Below are 18,326 nucleotides of genomic sequence, written 5' to 3' on the forward strand. Positions count from 1 at the left end.
TATTAATAAAATATCTATTCATTTCTTTTCTCTCTTGACCATGTGATTATGCCTCTAAATTGGTATTTCTAAAAAATTGTATGAAATTCCTTAATAATCGGTCAATAAAAGAAAATGGGAGGGGTTCCTATAAAATCCGTAATCTCCTGCGTAAAAAGGCTCACAAAAATATTCCCTCACGTCAATGACAGAAGTTCCTCCAAGAAGAGGAGGATAGGGAGAGCCATTCATTTTTTCTGAAAATATTAACAAAATAATAAAACTTACATTCCGTGCATGACACACATATTAGTTGCATATTCAAAGACCTTATCATAAGGTAATTGCATAAAATAAAAAAAAATTGCTTGTGTATGACAACAGCCAACAAAAAAGGCAAAAACACAGAAGGCAAAATACAGAAAATCCAACAAATTATATAGAATAATTGAGCCTGGAGAGGCTTGCTGAAATAATACTCCCGCAGAATAATTAAGCCTGGAGAGGCTTGCCGAAATAATACTCTCCAAAAGACGTTTCAGCTCGCATTCTCGGGCTGAACAAAAAACCAATTCATCATACAGATTAATTGAGCCTGGAGAGGCTTGCCGAAATAATACTCCCACAGAATAACTGAGCCTGGAGAGGCTTGCCGAAATAATACTCCCCATAGATATTTTAGCTTTCACCCTTGGACCAAATTTCCCAGTGAAAGCTATCAAGGCCAGATCATCGAAATTCCCCAACAGAAGCATGATCCAAACAAAATATCCAAGTCAAAGGACTTAAACTTCTTCAGTGGAAGATAGCTTTCCAACTCAAACAAAGAGTGAAGCTAAGCCTGAAGAGGCTTTCTAAATAATACTCTGGGATACATAAGATCCCCAAATCCCCAGTCGCCTACTCAAGAGGCACCCTTACAAAAGGAGAAAAATAAAAAAATAAATATTCCCCAAGCGGAATTCGGCATCTAGCCAAACCACTAAACATCAAGATGATTTGCCTAACAGAAGAGGTCAATCAAAAATCAACATCCAGAATCCCCAGCGTATAACAGCCTACACAGAGGCAGCAAAAATCAGAAAATCCAAAAGAGTCACCCGAATAAGGATAACCGGGATACTCCACAACGTCGAAAGGACAACAGCCAATCATAAGGCACCGCTCACATCAGAAAGAGCATCTTTGTGTCTGCACCCCCAAGGAATCAGAAATTCCCCAATGGGCACCAACTACGCAATGGAAAGTTGGGACGCAAGAACCTATGAGTAACTGCACATCCCCTAGACGGATCCCTGCGTTATCCAGCCCTCAGTGGCACAAAAATCAAAAAACAATCGTCGAAACAGCATCGTGGACTGTGGAGACAAAATCATCACAAATCCCTGGAGAGGGCAAACTCACGCTACCCAGATGTCCAGAGCACCGAGGTATGCACAGAGCCTGGAGAGGCAATACTTAGCTACCCAGATGTCCAGAGCACCGAGGTATGCACAAGCCTGGAGAGGCAATACTCAGCTACCCCGAGGTTGTCAGGAACACGGAGGTATGCAACTACCCCGAGGTTGTCAAGAACACGGAGGTATAGCCTGGAGAGGCGGTACTCAGCTACCCCGAGGTTGTCAGGAACACGGAGGTATCCAACTACCCCGAGGTTGTCAAGAACACGGAGGTAAAGCCTGGAGAGGCGGTACTCACAACTTCCAGCTCGGGCGTCGAGTGAAGTTGAGCCTGGAGAGGCGGTACTCACAGCTTCCAGCTTGGGCGGCAAGCGAAGCTAACCCTGGAGAGGGCAAACTCAACTGCCTAGGATGTCAGAAGCACCGAAGCAGAGCCTGGAGAGGCGGTACTCACAGCTTCCAGCTTGGGCGGCAAGTGAAGCTAAGCCTGGAGAGGCGGTACTCACAACTTCCAGCTCGGGCGTCGAGTGAAATTGAGCCTGGAGAGGCGGTACTCACGCTACCAGAGTGTTCAGAAGCACGGAGGTATGCAGCTTCCGGCTCGGGCGACGAGCGAAGCAAAACCTGGAGAGGCTACTCAGCAATTTTCCACCGGAAGACACTACAAGTCGGAAGGATGGCCTTATTCCCCGGACAATTGGGTCAACTCCTTTACTTATCAACCGGTACACTAAAAGGCCGTTTGACTAAGTAAAGGGGGGGCAGCTGTAGACCCCTAAAATTGTCCGGGTCGGAAATAAGACTCGAAGACTCTCGAAGATCAAAGGAAAGTCAGCCAAAGGGACTCTTAGAAGACCGTGGGATGACAATCTGTAGGTTTAGAGGTCTTAGAGTAGCAAAAAATAAGAAAGTGGAGGGAATGAAGCCCAATACGGCCCCCCAAAAGTTCAGTACGGCCGTATTGAACATTTTAAACTACAATACGGCCGCACTGAACTCAATACGGCCGTATTGAGGTTTCTTGAACTTCAATACGGCCGCACTGAACTCAATACGGCTGTATTGAGGTTTCTTGAACTTCAATACGGCCGTACTGAATTCAATACGGCCGTATTGTAGTTCAAAAACTCAATACGGGCCGTATTGACCCCCAGAGGCCGTACTGCGCCTCATCCCTATAAATATGACGTCAATTGGACGTCATTTGACACTTTCACACTGAGTTTTAACCCTCTTCTTGAGTATTTTGGGTTTTTTTGAGCAGTGCTCTGCCTAGAAATCACTCGGAGAGTTGATCCGACAAAGTTCTCGAGTTCTGAGCTTTTTGCTTGAGTCTCGAACTGAGTCGAAGGGAAATCCTCCGGATTTCCATAGTAAAAATTTTCTAGGAGGGAGCGAGCGGGCTTGTAGAGCGAGGGAACGCCAAAAAGCTTCCCAGTTTTACTTGAATATAAAAGCACGCTTCAAAGGTTTCTTCTTAAGACCTTCCTTTTACTGCTTTCTGTGTGTATATTTAACTGTCATCATGTAGATAGTTAAGTTATAATTGTTTAGAATAAATAGGGGTAATTTAGTAATTTTGCACTATTATTTTTAGAAATAATCTGTCATAGGGAACCCGAAAGGGGCGCTGTGGGGTGCTAACACCTTCCCCACGCGTAACCGACTCCCTTACCCGACTCTGGTTGTCATGGCCGAAGTCGATTTTTGAATCGATTGCCTTAAACTTCTTTTTCCAATGTTTTGAGTAAAACATTGGTGGCGACTCCATGAACCCTTCCTTTTTATGAAAACCGCTAATCCATGGAGGGTCCCGCTTGGGATTAACATGGATTGGTGAGCCTTTTAATAAAATTGCTCGTTTGACAAGGTCTCAGTTTGAGAATAAGTCATTCTAGCAATCCATATTTTTAAAACAAATAAAAGAGTCCAACCATCCATCGCGAATGCCGAAAGCCCGTTTCGGGCCGGTGGCGACAGATGGCGACTCCACTGGGGAAGCCTCGAGAGTCAGTCCCATTTAGTGATGGATTATTTTTAAAATAATAGTTTAAAATTACTTCATTACCCCTTACTTGTATGATAGCATGCTTTATTTATTTGGCTTTAATAACTGTTGTTTGTTTAATTTTCCGCAATTGTTTGAAATATAAATTGCACACAAACCTTTGCACACAACAGTTCCCTCTATACCCGGGGGCATGAGTGGTAAGCCATAGGGAGTGGATGTTAGTACGGCCGGTTGTCGAATGGGTCTATAGGTGCCCGTAGACCGTTGTCGGAAAGCATCACTCAAGGTGATAACCATGAACTCGAGTCCGACAGTGCGTTGGAGCTTTCCATCGGCTTACGACGAGAGGAATTGGGTCCCTATAATGGGGGCACCTTGGGGGCCTCAGACCGGTGAGAACAGTTAGAACCACCTTGAATATGCACTTTTCTGCAGGATACCCCTACCTCGTGATTCGCTCGTGACTGTTCGTGGATGAGTGAATTGTTTGTGCATTGATTATGTGAAATTGTTTGAGCATACATTGCATTTCTTTAAACATACAACATTCCTATTCTTTTAAAAATAAGAATAAATAGGAATAAGAATCTTCCATTATACGGTGTTAACATCTACCTTCATCACATTCATATAGGTAGTTTCCCTTTTCACCCAAAAAATACAAAAAATACCCAAAAGAAAAATAAAGAAAAATATTATTTATCCAAACCAAGCAATATCATGCATCATCTTAGGGACATCCTAAAAACATGATAATGCTTAGTTGAATAAACACAATGCATGCATATTCAAAGTCATCATCTCATATCATGCATTCTTATCAAAGATCATGGAGGGGTCTAGGTTTACATTTCATACATCCCTCCTAGTAAATCATTAATAAACATTAATAAAAAGAAAGAATTAATCGATGCGTATGTTCAAAGAATGGATCGCACGCCGTTCGTTATCAAGTGTAAGCCAACAACCGTGCCAAGCGAACACACGTCAACTCCGTTATTGGTAATCAAGACGAACAAAGGGGAAGGTCCAACACCGTTAAGGATCACTACTCCAAGACCTTTTCCCTACAAATCAAATAAGGCTGTGCCATGGATATACGACATCCATTCTTCTGCCGACAGCGATATCTCTAACATCGCTGGACTTGAGGGCATAACTAGGAGTGGCAGGATCTACACTCCCGAAGATCTTCATGATAAAGCTCCCAAGAATAAAGGGAAAGAAAAAGAAGAGAAAACCGAGGAAAACAAAGAATCCGAGGAGGAGACAGATAAGTTATTAAAATATATCCGACAGAGCGAGTACTCCATCGTGGATCAACTTCATAAGACGCCAGCAAAGATTACTCTGTTGTCGTTGATCCTATGCTCCGAACCGCATCGACAAGCTCTGTTGAAAGTCTTGAACGAGGCATACGTGTCGCACACTATCACCCAAGACAAGTTTGAGGGGATTGTTAGTCACATCACGACTAATGATCACCTCACTTTCACCGATGAAGAAATCCCCGCCGAGGGACCAAATCACAACAAGCCCTTGCACACCTCTGTAAAGTGCAAGGAGTATCACATCGCAAAAGTCTTGGTAGACAACGGATCTTCCTTGAATGTGATGCCCAAAAGAACGCTTGATCAAGTGGCAATCAAGGGAGTCCAAATGCGCCCGAGCAACATGATCGTTCGAGCCTTCGACGGTTCTAAAAGAGAAGTGGTGGGAGAAATCAATCTTCCAATCCAAATTGGACCCACTATCTTTAATGTCGAATTCCAAGTGATGGACATTACTCCTGCATACAGCTGTCTCCTCGGCCGACCTTGGATTCATGATGCGAAAGCTGTTCCTTCTACGCTCCACCAGAAAGTCAAGTTCATAGTAGATGACAAGCTGGTGACTGTACAAGCTGAAGATGACATACTCATCAGCAAGCCATCTGCCATACCTTATGTGGATGCAGCTGAGGAAGCTTTAGAAACCGCCTTCCAAGCATTGGAGATTGCCAATGTTGAAACGTTTCCCCGAGAAATGAAGAAGGTAGCCCATATGCTCACCAAGAATGGATACTTGCCTGGACAAGGACTTGGCAAGGATTCCCAAGGAATTCCCGAGCTACCCGTTATCAAGGATAATCCGGGGAAACAAGGGTTAGGATACAACCCTAATAAAGATCAAAGGACGAAGAGGAACCAAGATCCTTCTCGACGTTCTTTAAGCCAGATCTTTAGGAAGGCCGATTCACAAGCGTCAAGGCCGGTCGTCGTCATCAAGTGTTCTTCTCCTTCTGATAGGGATGTGTAAACCTGATGACTATTAGAGATTACTCCTCGGGGACAGCCCGACCCCCGAGCCTCGATAGGGCACATGTTTCCACTATGATTATAATAAAATCATTCTTCATTATTTCTTATTGCTTCTTTTCTTGCTTACAATAAAATTCTAGACCACATTATTTTAACCCTGTTTGAATAAGCATGAATGAAGTTAAAATTGTCTTAATAACAATAAACCCGCATCATTTTTATGTGGAAGTGTGCGTGACAACTTAGAGCACCTTTCCTTGGCCTCGACAAGTGCCATCATGGATAAAAAGAAAATCCTTTAAAAACAAGAATCATTAAAATAAAAGAAAGCTCGGCAGGAAACCCAAAAAGGGGGCTGCGCAAAAATAAGAGCAAAAGACCCGCTAGGAATCCCATGAAAGGGTGACCTAGGCAAAAGTTAGGGTTGCAAAAATGAACAAAAACAAAAGTCCGTTAAGACGCCACAAAAGGGTGTTTTAGGCAAAAATAAGGACAATCAAAAAACGAAAATAAATCCATGATGGTACCATGAACTGAATTCAAAAAGAAAGGTTCAAGGGAAGCTATCTAAGTTGTCAAATCACAACGTCAATAACAAGATTTGATTAACTTCATAAATGCTTAAACAAAAAAGCCCAGACACAATAAGCCTACCTTGGCCAGCCATTCTTACAAAAACCATTTTTCAAAATGAAAATAAAAACCCCTCTAAAACACAAACTTTCAAAAAATATATACCTTTCCTTTCTTTTCTCTCTTGTCCCAAGCGATTTTAGGATAATCTAGTGGAAACATGGAGATATAGTGGTCAATAGGAGGGTTGACATATCTTCTAAAGGAAGGGAAGAATCACTTGGTTGATAACACCAAATCTCAATATAATATGCATCATTCCTCGGTTATAGAAGTCGGCAGCGCACAGTCCGTCTTGAGGAATGGCAAAATCCAAACAGAGAAACGCATCGGTTAATTCTTTTGAAAAATGAATCAAATAGAATTAGGTGCATCATACCGCATACATGCATACAGATGATAGGTGTAATGGAAGATCACTTATTCTCTGTTTATTCAAAATAAAAAAAAATAAAAAAAAATCAAACTTCAGAAAAAAGAAATGCGCCCGTATCATGTTCAGTACTAAAAATAGGGTTATGAACAAATTTACAACTCAATACGGGCGTACTGAAATGGATATGGCCGTATTAGCCACAAAGAAATTTTCAAAGACCTCTTCATGAGGCAATTGCATAAAATAGAAAAATAGGAAAAATTGCTTGTGTATGGCAGCGGTCAACAAGAAAAAGCCAAAAAATGACAAAAAAGGCAAAAATACAGAAAAAGTCAAAATTCGACAAAAAAGGCAAAGATTCCGCGTCGTACAGAATAACTGAGCCTGGAGAGGCTTGCCGAAATAATACTCGTACAGAATAACTGAGCTTGGAGAGGCTTGCCGAAATAATACTCATACAGAATAACTGAGCCTGGAGAGGCTTGCCGAAATAATACTCCCCAAGGGACATCTCAGCTTGCACTCTTGGGCTGAACAAAAATCAATAAAACGTACAAGAATAACTGAGCCTGGAGAGGCTCGCCGAAATAATACTCTCTCAGAATAATTGAGCCTGGAGAGGCTTGCCGAAACAATACTCCCTCTTAGAATAATTGAGCCTGGAGAGGCTCGCCGAAATAATACTCTCTCAGAATAACTGAGCCTGGAGAGGCTCGCAGAAATAATACTCCCCAGAGAAACCTCAGCTTAAGCTCATGGAACAAATCCCCAGCGAGAGCTATCAAAGCAAGATCGTCAAAATCCCCAATGGAAGCGCGATCATCCAAGCAAAATATTCAGTCAAAGGACTTGAAACTTCCTCAGTGGAAGATAGCTCTCTAACTCAAGCGCTGAGTGAGGCTAAGCCTGCAGAGGCTTCCTAAATAATACTCTGGGATACATAAGATCCCCAAATCCCCAGTCGCCTACTCAAGAGGCACCCCTACAAAAGGAGAAAAATAAAAAATATCAATAAATATTCCCCAAGCGGAATTCGGCATCCAGCCAAACACCGAACATCAAGATGATTTGCCTAACAGAAGAGGCCAATCAAAATCAACATCCAGAATCCCCAGCGGATAACAGCCTACACAGAGGCAGCAAAAATCAGAAAATCCAAAAGAGATACCCGAATAAGGATAACCGGGATACTCCACCAACGTCAAAGGACGTCAGCCAAACATAAGGCATCGCTCAATTCAAGAAGAGCATCTGTGTCTACACCCCAAGGAGTCAGAAATTCCCCATGGGTACCAACTATGCAAATGCAAGTTGGGGCACAAGAACCTATGAATGACTGCACATCCCCTAGACGGATCCCTGCGTTATCCAGCCCTCAGTGGCATAAAATCAGAAAAAACATCGAAGCAGCATAGTGGACTGTGGAGACAAAAAATCATCTCAGATCCCTGGAAAGGGTAAACTCGCATTGCCGAAGTGATCAGAAGACCCGGACGCAGACCCTGGAGAGGGCAAACTCAGTTGCCTAGGTCGTCAGAGACAACCGAAGCAAAGTCTGGAGAGACGGTACTCAAAGTCTGGAGAGACGGTACTCAAAGTCTGGAGAGACGGTACTCAAAGTCTGGAGAGACGGTACTCAAAGTCTGGAGAGACGGTACTCAAAGTCTGGAGAGACGGTACTCAAAGTCTGGAGAGACGGTACTCAAAGTCTGGAGAGACGGTACTCAAAGTCTGGAGAGACGGTACTCAAAGTCTGGAGAGACGGTACTCAAAGTCTGGAGAGACGGTACTCAAAGTCTAGAGAGACGGTACTCAAAGTCTGGAGAGACGGTACTCAAAGTCTGGAGAGACAGTACTCAGAGTCTGGAGAGACGGTACTCAAAGTCTGGAGAGACGGTACTCAGAGTCTGGAGAGACGGTACTCAAAGTCTGGAGTGTCGCCACCGGCCCGAAACGGGCTTTCGGCATTCGCGAAGGATGGTTGGACTCTTTTATTTGTTTAAAAATATGGATTGCTAGAATGACTTATTCTCAAACTGAGACCTTGTCAAACGAGCAATTTTATTAAAAGGCTCACCAATCCATGTTAATCCCAAGCGGGACCCTCCATGGATTAGCGGTTTTCATAAAAAGGAAGGGTTCATGGAGTCGCCACCAATGTTTTACTCAAAACATTGGAAAAAGAAGTTTAACGCAATCGATTCAAAAATCGACTTTGGCCATTACAACCAGAGTCGGGTAAGGGAGTCGGTTACGCGTGGGGAAGGTGTTAGCACCCCACAGCGCCCCTTTCGGGTTCCCTATGACAGATTATTTAAAAAAATAATAGTGTGAAATTACTAAATTACCCCTATTTATTCTAAGCAATTATAAATTAACTATCTACATGATGACAATTTAAATATGCACACAGAAAGCAGTAAAAGGAAGGTCTTAAGAAGAAACCTTTGAAGCGTGCTTTTATATTCAAGTAAAACTGGGAAGCTTTTTGGCGTTCCCTCGCTCTACAAGCCCGCTCGCTCCCTCCTAGAAAATTTTAACTATGGAAATCCTCCGGATTTCCCTTCGACTCAGTTCGAGACTCAAGCAAAAAGCTCAGAACTCGAGAACTTTGTCGGATCAACTCTCCGAGTGATTTCTAGGCAGAGCACTGCTCAAAAAAAACCCAGAATACTCAAGAAGAGGGTTAAAACTCAGTGTGAAAGTCTCAAATGACGTCCAATTGACGTCATATTTATAGGGATGAGGCGCAATACGGCCTCTGGGGGTCAATACGGTCCGTATTGAAGTTTTGAACTACAATACGGCTGTATTGAATTCAATACGGCCGTATTGAAGTTCAAAAAACCTCAATACGGCCGTATTGAAGTTCAGTGCAGCCGTATTGAAGTTCAGTGCAGCCGTATTGAATTCAATGTAGCCGTATTGAAGTTCAGTGCAGCCGTATTGAATTCAATGCAGCCGTATTGAAGTTCAGAAACTTCAATACGGCCGTATTGAGTTCAGTGCGGCCGTATTGTAGTTTAAAATGTTCAATACGGCCGTACTGAACTTCTAGGAGGCCGTATTGGGCTTCATTCCCTCCACTTTCTTATTTTTTGCTACTCTAAGACCTCTAAACCTACAGATTGTCGTCCTAGGGTCTTCCAGGAGTCCTTCCGGCTGACTTTCCTTTGATCTTCGAGAGTCTTCGAGTCTTATTTCCGACCCGGACAATTTTAGGGGTCTACAGCTGCCCCCCCTTTACTTAGTCGGACGGCTTTTTGGTGTACCGGCTGACAAGTAAAGGAGTTGACCCAATTGTCCGGGTGATGTGCCAACCTTCTGACTTGTAGCGTCTTCCGGTGGAAAATTGTTGAGTAGCCTCTCCAGGTTGTTTGCATACCTCGGCGCTTCTGACAACCTCGGTAGCTAAGTTTACCCTCTCCAGGTTCAACTTCACTCGACGCCCGAGCCGGAAGCTGAACACCAACGTGCCTCTGACGACGCTGATGGTTGCGTACTGTCTCTCTAGACTCTGAGTACCGTCTCTCCAGACTTTGAGTACCGTCTCTCCAGACTTTGAGTACCGTCTCTCCAGACTTTTGAGTACCGTCTCTCCAGACTTTGAGTATCGTCTCTCCAGACTTTTGAGTACCGTCTCTCCAGACTTTGAGTATCGTCTCTCCAGACTTTGAGTACCGTCTCTCCAGACTTTGAGTATCGTCTCTCCAGACTTTGAGTACCGTCTCTCCAGACTTTCTTTGAGTACCATCTCTCCAGACTTTGTTTGAGTACCGTCTCTCCAGACTTTCTTTGAGTACCGTCTCTCCAGACTTTCTTTGAGTACCGTCTCTCCAGACTTTGAGTACCGTCTCTCCAGACTTTGTTTGAGTACCGTCTCTCCAGACTTTCTTTGAGTACCGTCTCTCCAGACTTTGCTTTGTCTCTGACGACCTAGGCAACTGAGTTTGCCCTCTCCAGGGTCTGCGTCCATGTCTTCTGATCACTTCGGCAATGCGAGTTTACCCTCTCCAGGGATCTGAGATGATTTTTTGTCTCCACAGTCCACTATGCTGCTTCGACGTTTTTCTGATTTTGTGCCACTGAGGGCTGGATAACGCAGGGATCCGTCTAGGGGATGTGCAGTTACTCATAGGTTCTTGTGTCCCAACTTTCCTTTGCATAGTTGGTGCCCATCGAGGAATTTCTGTTTCCCTGGGGTGTAGACACGAAGATGCTCTTTCTGAGATGAGCGGTGCCTTATGATTGGCTGACGTCCTTTCGACGATGGTGGAGTATCCCGGTTATCCTTATTTGGGTGACTCTTTTTGTTTTTCTGGTTTTGTCGCCTCTGTGTAGGCTGTTATCCGCTGGGGGATTTTGTCATTGATTGTGATTAGCCTCTTCTGTTAGGCAGATCATCTTGACGCTTGATGTTTGGCCAAGAGCCGGATTCCATTTGGGGAATGATTATTGATCTTTTGATTTTTTTCCTTTTTGTAGGAATGCCTCTTGAGTAGGCGACTGGGGATTTTGGGGATCTTATGTATCCTAGAGTATTATTTAGGAAGCCTCTGCAGGCTTAGCCGCACTCAGCGCTTGAGTCAGAGAGCTATCTTCCACTGAGGAAGTTTAAGTCCTTTCGACTTGGATATTCTGTTTAGATGATCAAGCCTCCCTTGGGGAATTTTGCTGATCTTGGTTTGATAGCTGTCACTGGGGAATTTGGCCCGTGAGTGGAAGCTGAGATATCTCTGGGAGTATTATTTCGGCGAGCCTCTCCAGGCTTACTTATTATGTACAGTTGGGGAGTATTATTTCAGCAAGCCTCTCCAGGCTCAATTATTTTAAGAGGGAGTATTGTTTCGGCAAGCCTCTCCAGGCTCAATTATTCTGAGAGAGTATTATTTCAGCAAGCCTCTCCAGGCTCAGTAATTCTGAAGGAGTATTATTTCGGCAAGCCTCTCCAGGCTCAATTATTCTGATGAGGGAGTATTATTTCGGCGAGCCTCTCCAGGCTCAATTATTCTGTATGATGAATTGGTTTTTTGTTCAACCCGAGAATGCGAGCTGAGACGTCTTTTGGAGAGTATTATTTTGGCAAGCCTCTCCAGGCTCAGTTATTCTGTATAATTTGTTGGATTTTCTGTATTTTGCCTTTTTGTTGATTTTGGCTTTTTCTGTGTTTTTGCCTTTTTTGTTGATTTTGGCTTTTTCTGTGTTTTTGCCTTTTTTGTTGATTTTGGCTTTTTCTGTACAGATATGTCTCTGAGGAGTATTATTTTGGCAAGCCTCTTCAGGCTCAGTTATTCTGAGAGAGTATTATTTCGGCGAGCCTCTCCAGGCTCAATTATTCTGAGAGAGTATTATTTCGGCGAGCCTCTCCAGGCTCAGTTATTCTGAGAGAGTATTATTTCGGCGAGCCTCTCCAGGCTCAGTTATTCTGAGAGAGTATTATTTCGGCAAGCCTCTCCAGGCTCAATTATTCTGTACGTTTTATTGATTTTCTGAATTTCTGCATTTTGTTTGCTGCTGTCATACACAAGCAATTTTTCTATTTTTTCTATTTTATGCAATTGCCTCGTGATAAGGTCTTTGAATGTGCAACTAATGTGTGTGTGATGCACAAATGCAAGTTTGATTATTTTATTAATGCTTTTTAGAAAAATGAATGGCTCTCCCTATCCTCCTCTTCTTGGAGGAATTTCTGTCGTCGACGTGAGGGAATATTTTTGTGAGCCTTTTATGCAGGAGATTATGGATTTTATAGGAACCCCTCCAATTTTATTTATTGACTGATTATTAAAGGAATTTCATACAATTTTTAGAAATACCAATTTAGAGGCATAATCACATGGTCAAGAGAGAAAAGAAATGAATAGATATTTTATTAATATTCACAAGTGTTTTTACAGAAAGATATACAGAAGGAAATTTCTGAAGAATGGCTGGCCTGGGTTGGCTATTTACATTGGGCTTAACAATTATATCTGCAATTGTTGCTCCGTATGTTCTCCTAGTTTCTTCGGGTGAGATGCCTGAGCCAGGAGTGTAGATGCTGCAAGACGCTTGCTTCTAGAAGATAATTACTTGAACCGCCTTTCAGTTTTCGATTCAAGTGACCGTTGCTTGCTTTGCTTTTACATCTTATTCTTTTGCCCCTAACTTTTGCCTAGGACGTATCCTAGCGGGGATAATTTCGCCTTTGTTTTGCCTAGTACCCTTGTACTGGCGGGCTTTTTATTTTGCCCTAACTTTTGCCTAGGACGCCCTTTTTGGGTTTTCATCCTAGCGGGCCTATGCAAGCAACGTCTTCAAGCATAGTACTTCTTTACCACGTCAGCGTTGACTGGGTATCGAAGTTCTTTTCCATCCATGTCTGTGAGGATCAATGCTCCTCCTGAGAAGGCTCGTTTTACCACATATGGTCCTCCGTGATTCGGGGCCCACTTTCCGGTTTTGTCCTTTCGAGTTGGTAGCAATTTCTTCATTACCAACTCTCCCTCATGGTAGACTCGAGGGTGGACTTTCTTGTCAAAAGCCTTTTTGATCTTCCTTTGATAGGCTTGACCATGGCATATGGCGTTCAGCCGTTTTTCTTCAATGAGGTTCAACTGGTCATACCGGCTTTGAACCCATTCTGCTTCGGAAAGTTTTGCTTCCATGATTACCCTTAGGGAAGGTATTTCGACTTCGATGGGTAGAACTGCCTCCATCCCATAAACGAGAGAGAATGGAGTAGCTCTTGTAGATGTGCGTACAGAAGTCCTATAACCATGGAAAGCGAAGGGTAACATCTCGTGCCAGTCTTTAAATGAGACAACCATCTTTTGCACTATTTTCTTGATGTTTTTATTGGTTGCCTCGACTGCCCCATTCATCTTTGGCCGATATGGGGAAGAGTTATGGTGTTGGATCTTGAATTCTTGGCACAGTTCTTCCACCATTTTGTTGTTCAGATTAGATCCATTTTCAGTGATGATTTATTTCTCCATGCTTCCACTAGATTATCCTAAAATCTTTTGGGACAAGAGAGAAAAGAAAAGAAAGATATTTTTGTTCTGAAGTTTATGTTTTAGAGGGGATTTATTTTTCAAAAATGGTTTTTGTAAGAATGGATGGCCAAGGTAGGCTTATGTGTTTAGGCTTGTTTGATTAAACACTTATGAAGTTAAAAAGTCGTGTTGTGATTCGACAACTTGGATAGCTTCCCTTGAACCTTTCTTTTTGAATTCGGTTCATGGTACCATCATGGATTTATTTTTGTTTTTTGATTGTCCTTATTTTTGCCTAAAACACCCTTTTGTGGCGTTTTAGCGGACCTTTGTTTTTGTTTATTTTTGTAACCCTAACTTTTGCCTAGGTTACCCTTTCGTGGGATTCCTAGCGGGTCTTTTGCTCTTATTTTTGCGCAGTCCCCTTTTTGAGTTTCCTGCCGAGCTTCTTTTATTTTGAAAGATTTCTTTTTACCCATGATGGCACTTGTCAAGGCCAAGGGAAGGTGCTCCAAGTGGTCACACACACCTCCACATGAAAATGATATGGGTTTATTATTATTAAGATGATTTTAACCTCATTCATGTTTATTCAAACAGGGTTAAAAATGATGTGGTTTAGAATTTTATTATAAGCAAGAAAAGAAGCAATGAGAAAGAATGATTTTATTATAATCATAGTGGAAACATGTGTCCTTATTTCATCACTGATATGGGTCCCAATATTGACCTCTTTTATCTCTCGGCCTTGCCCCAAATTCACGGTCTCCAATTTCTCTTGACACGGTTGGAGTAGACGAGTTTCTTGATCTAGCAATCTTTGCAGATCCGGAGAGATGGTCTCCTCATCACTGTCCAACTCAACCCATTCATCCTCAACTTTGGATCCCGGTCAGAGCGAACAATTACAGACATAATTATTTTATTGGTTCTGTTTAGGTTTAGAATTATTAATGAGAGAGAAAAGAACAAAAAAGAGAGTAATGTGAAAAATGCCTCTTTATTGATATGTATTAAAACTGTAGAAAAACCCTTATTTACATGAAAGGTCCTCATGATCTCGGGTACTGATCATGAGTCCCAAAAAGAAAATTAAGGAGGGGCCCTATCGTGGCTTGCCCTTCTCTCTACTCCTGCTTTGGCAGAGGGTTCTTGCTCACGTCGGGCGCTGTCGAATCGAAGGTGACCCACCCGGCATCAATAAGGTTTTGGACCTTGTATTTGAGAGCTAGGCATTTCTCTGTTGAATGCCCTGGTGCCCCCGAATGGTATAAACATTTGTCTTGTGGCTTGTACCAATCGGGGTAAGGTGGGTCGATCTTCCTTGGCGGAACATGAGCTAGAAGTTTGGCTTCTACTAGCTTCGGCAGGAGATCGCTATAAGTGGTCGGAAGTTTATCAAACTTCTTCACAGGGGTGAATTGCGATCTTCCCGACTTCGAAGTGGAAGTAGCTGAGGGTATGGTTATAGCATTGACTCCTCCCTCTTTCTTCTTCCCGAAGGTCTTCTTAGCTTCATATGATTGGGAAGGCTTAGCCAGCTTCCCACTTTTAAGTCCTTGTTCCACTCTCTCCCCAATGGTGATGATGTCCGAGAAGAGTGTCGTTGTGTTCCCTATCATTTTATCGTAATAGGGACCAGTCAACGAGTTGATGAATAAGGACACCGTCTCCTTATCCGACAGCGGGGGCTCTATCTGTGCCGCCAACTCCCTCCATCGTTGGGCGTACGCCTTGAAAGATTCATCATTTTTCTTACTCAAGGCTTGAAGATCTGACCTATCGGGTGTTAGGTCGATGTTGTATTTATAGCGCTTGAGAAAGGCGTCGGCCAACTGCCTCCATGTATGTACTAGATTTCCATCTAGCTGCATATACCAATCGAGCGCAGTATCGGCTAAGCTCTCTTGGAAGCAATGGATCAAGAGCTTTTCATTTGTGGCATATGCAGCCATTTTTCGGCAATACATGGTGAGATGACTCTTAGGGCAAGTCGATCCCACGTATTTTGGGAAATCTGGCACTTTAAATTTAGGAGGAAATTGAATATCCCTCACTAAGCACATGTCGGCGGCATCTTTAATATCGAAATCATGCCCCTCCATAGCCCTTAGCCGATCCTCAAGAGCATGGAATTGTTCCTTTGAAACCTCGGGCTCTTTAATCATGATCCCCGCCCCAAGGGGTACAGCTCGTGGAGGTTCTTCCTCATGTTCCTCCTCCTCATGATGATGGGACTCATGGTCACTGTGGTGAGACCCATGTACATTATGGTGACGCATGAGTTCCATCATTTGCGCCATTTGTTCTTTGAGCTGTGAGAGCTCGGCTGTAAGCTTCTTATTTTGGTCCTCCAGCGCTTCCATCTTCTTGATTTTCTGCGCGCGTGTGAGGACAGAGAGATGACCAGCCACTTTCTAAAATGAATGTTTTATTCTAATTAGTTTATTCATGGTATGAATACGCTCTTGACATGAGCTTGATAACCCTCCATTTTTAAGGCGCTGCCTTTTTAAAACAGAGTGTTACTACCCTCCTTGACTTATGATCTCTCCTCAACGGAGAATCTCGATAATTATGGGTCTCTTTTACTCATGTCAAGAGGTATTGGTGAACCTAAAATGCATGGTTTATGAGGATGCATGATGTCTTATTGGTAATGATGTACATGCTCCTCACTTTTATTATATTTTCACACATTGGTTTTTCCTCTCATGTCATGACATTTTCATGCATGGGGATTATTCTTTAGACCTTATCGCGAGGTTATTTATTAATGCACAAACAATTGCACATAAGCATTTACACAAACAATTCACTCATCCACGAACAGTCACGAGCGAATCACGAGGTAGGGGTATCCTGCAGAAAGGTGCATATTCAAGGTGGTTCTAACTGTTCTCACCGGTCTGAGGCCCCCAAGGTGCCCCCATTATAGGGACCCAATTCCTCTCGTCGTAAGTCGATGGAAAGCTCCAACGCACTGTCGGACTCGAGTTCATGGTTATCACCTTGAGTGATGCTTTCCGACAATGGTCTACGGGCACCTATAGACCCATTCGACAACCGGCCGTACTAACATCCACTCCCTATGGCTTACCACTCATGCCCCCGGGTATAGAGGGAACTGTTGTGTGCAAAGGTTTGTGTGCAATTTATATTTCAAACAATTGCGGAAAATTAAACAAACAACAGTTATTAAAGCCAAATAAATAAAGCATGTTATCATACAAACAAGGGGTAATAAAGTAATTTTAACTATTATTTGTTAAAAATAATCTGTCACTAAATGGGACTGACACTTAAAAAATCCCCAGTGAAGTCGCCATCTGTCGCCACCGGCCCGAAACGGGCTTTCGGCATTCGCGAAGGATGGTTGGACTCTTTTATTTGTTTAAAAATATGGATTGCTAGAATGACTTATTCTCAAACTGAGACCTTGTCAAACGAGCAATTTTATTAAAAGGCTCACCAATCCATGTTAATCCCAAGCGGGACCCTCCATGGATTAGCGGTTTTCATAAAAAAGAAGGGTTCATGGAGTCGCCACCAATGTTTTACTCAAAACATTGGAAAAAGAAGTTTAAGGCAATCGATTCAAAAATCGACTTCGGCCATTACAACCAGAGTCGGGTAAGGGAGTCGGTTACGCGTGGGGAAGGTGTTAGCACCCCACAGCGCCCCTTTCGGGTTCCCTATGACAGATTATTTAAAAAAATAATAGTGCGAAATTACTAAATTACCCCTATTTATTCTAAGCAATTATAAATTAACTATCTACATGATGACAATTTAAATATGCACACAGAAAGCAGTAAAAGGAAGGTCTTAAGAAGAAACCTTTGAAGCGTGCTTTTATATTCAACTAAAACTGGGAAGCTTTTTGGCGTTCCCTCGCTCTACAAGCCCGCTCGCTCCCTCCTAGAAAATTTTAACTATGGAAATCCTCCGGATTTCCCTTCGACTCAGTTCGAGACTCAAGCAAAAAGCTCAGAACTCGAGAACTTTGTCGGATCAACTCTTCGAGTGATTTCTAGGCAGAGCACTGCTCAAAAAAACCCAGAATACTCAAGAAGAGGGTTAAAACTCAGTGTGAAAATCTCAAATGACGTCCAATTGACGTCATATTTATAGGGATGAGGCGGAATACGACCTCTGGGGGTCAATACGGTCCGTATTGAAGTTTTGAACTACAATACGGCCGTATTGAATTCAATACGGCCGTATTGAAGTTCAAAAAACCTCAATACGGCCGTATTGAAGTTCAGTGCAGCCGTATTGAAGTTCAGTGCAGCCGTATTGAATTCAATGCAGCCGTATTGAAGTTCAGTGCAGCCGTATTGAATTCAATGCAGCCGTATTGAAGTTCAGAAACTTCAATACGGCCGTATTGTGTTCAGTGCGGCCGTATTGTAGTTTAAAATGTTCAATACGGCCGTACTGAACTTCTGGGAAGCCGTATTGGGCTTCATTCCCTCCACTTTCTTATTTTTTGCTACTCTAAGACCTCTAAACCTACAGATTGTCGTCCTAGGGTCTTCCAGGAGTCCTTCCGGCTGACTTTCCTTTGATCTTCGAGAGTCTTCGAGTCTTATTTCCGACCCGGACAATTTTAGGGGTCTACATGGAGAGACGGTACTCAGAGTCTGG

This window comes from Cajanus cajan, chromosome 2 (genome assembly GCF_000230855.2).
Source record: "Cajanus cajan strain Asha chromosome 2, NIPB_CcT2T_4, whole genome shotgun sequence".
In the NCBI taxonomy this organism is placed as follows: domain Eukaryota; kingdom Viridiplantae; phylum Streptophyta; class Magnoliopsida; order Fabales; family Fabaceae; genus Cajanus; species Cajanus cajan.